The sequence below is a fragment of the Cicer arietinum genome, chromosome 8 (genome assembly GCF_000331145.2).
Source record: "Cicer arietinum cultivar CDC Frontier isolate Library 1 chromosome 8, Cicar.CDCFrontier_v2.0, whole genome shotgun sequence".
Classification (NCBI taxonomy): Eukaryota; Viridiplantae; Streptophyta; class Magnoliopsida; order Fabales; family Fabaceae; genus Cicer; species Cicer arietinum.
Window position 1 is genome coordinate 6,287,419 of NC_021167.2, and position 2,087 is coordinate 6,289,505.

General features: G+C 32.2%; 1 non-coding gene across 1 annotated transcript; it reads right to left on the reverse strand.

Moving 5' to 3' along the window:
* Positions 1-1,690: 1,690 nt before the first annotated feature.
* LOC113788110 (U4 spliceosomal RNA) lies at positions 1,691-1,841 on the reverse strand. Its single transcript, XR_003474619.1, has one exon. It is a non-coding gene; the product is annotated as a U4 spliceosomal RNA (small nuclear RNA).
* Positions 1,842-2,087: the final 246 nt, after the last annotated feature.

Below are 2,087 nucleotides of genomic sequence, written 5' to 3' on the forward strand. Positions count from 1 at the left end.
TTTAACTTAAACGATTTTCACAAACACACATTAAGTAAACAAGACATTAAGAGATTCCCCATTCTTAATACTCTTTTAACTTAAACGATTTTCTCAAACACACATTAAGTAAACAAGACATTAAGAGATTCCCCATTCTTAATACTCATTTAACTTAAACGATTTTCCAAAACAAACATTAAGTAAACGAGACATTAAGAGATTCCCCATTCTTAATACTCATTTAACTTAAACGATTTTCTCAAACACACATTAAGTAAACCGAGATATTAAAAGATTCTCCATTTTTAATACTCGTTTAACTCTAATGGTTTTCAAATTCCACACAAAACAAACTCAAACCTATTATCAGATCCAATCCACAACTCACACCAAAACACATCAATTCATTTCTCCACAGAATCCAACCATACACACAACAAATTTCATCAGTATTAATTAAGAACACGTCAAATACGACGAACACAAATCAACACAATCCACCACTCAAACACAACAAGTTTCATTTACTCAAAATCATATATAAATGAGTTTAAATCCATTTTCTACGAAACTTTCATCAATATAACCAAAACCTAACTCTAAGATTTTATCCATAAAGCCTTAGATTCATTTTCCCCCAAATCAACACTTCAACCCTAACAAATTCCTTTCCACCCGACCACAGATAAGTCCCTAAATGCAAACTAGAAGTTTGGAAGGAGCCCTTACCTTAATGTTAGCTTTAACATTCGGTAACGGTACCGCGAGTAAATCCGGTAAAATCTCTGCTCGCAACGTCGCCTCCAAAGTTGGTTCCCTAGCACCGTAGCGTGGTAGTGAGCAACTTTCCCTTCTATCTCTTCGCGAAACGAAGCATAGATCTAGATGAAACGGGGAGGTTTGTGTTTGACGGTTTTGAAATTCCTAACACCGTTTTTCTTCGTTTTCAAATCAAAGAGGAAGAGTGAAGTTGAGAATTCCTTGTCTTATCACCCACCAAGCCTTGGGTTTCTAATCTTGAAGAAAAGGAAGCAACAAAAATGAAAATGGGAGAAGGAGGGAGAATGGGTCACGCGAGGCAGCAGAGGAAGAAGATGGAATTGTGATTTTCTTTCTTTCCCTTTTCCTTTCTATTTCTTTTCTTTCTATTTCCTTTTCTTTCTTCTTTTCCTTCCTTTTTCCTTTCCCTCCAAACATATATTCATTAGATTGCTAACTACGCAAAAAATATAAATGTAATTTTTTTTAAATGAAGTTTGAAAAAGGAAACAAAATTTATGTATTTTTTGTTTCAGCAATGCTTAATGGTTACGAAATTATATTCCATGGGAAAAACACAAACAGTAGAAGTGAGTAAACAAATGTTTTGAATTTGAACGGTTATTAAATATTAATTACATTATAAATATGTTTTCAGGTGAACTATAAAATTATTTGAAGTTTATATAATACATGAATTGATTGACAATCATATATCCAAACATCTAAGGTTATTGGTGAACCAAATTCCATTTGATGCAAAGAGTGTTAATAAATTGAAATAGACAATAACTTTGAGATAACTCTTTTTCGTAAATGAGTTAACTATTATGGGATAAGAGAGTAATTTTTAAGGATCAAAAATTAAAATTTTCTATTTATTAAAAATAAACATATACATTGAACTTAAATGATAGGATTAAACATATACATTGAACTTAAATTGTAGAACTTTACCCCTAAGGGAGTCCTTCCAAATATTCTCAAAGGCTTGAGTTGAACTCAAGCCTAAGAGGGGGTTTGGAAATAGTTTTCAACCAGCAATAGACGCGCCTCGGTTAGTACCTCACTAGCTGCGTCATTGCCCCAAGCGCAAAGATGCTTTTGAACTCCGATAATTTCTTTTTTTTATATAACTTCAAATCTCATATAATCCTCTTATTAGCCATGTGGGACTAATAAATTTTACTTCCAAACCACCATTCATCACTATTTGTCTTAAACAAATGTCTATTATCACTTAATCTCATGTGGACTGAACATATATAAAACTTCAAAAATCCAATTATTTATTAGTTTATTACATGTATAAGGAGTTTTGTACAAGGAGATGGACAATAAAAAAA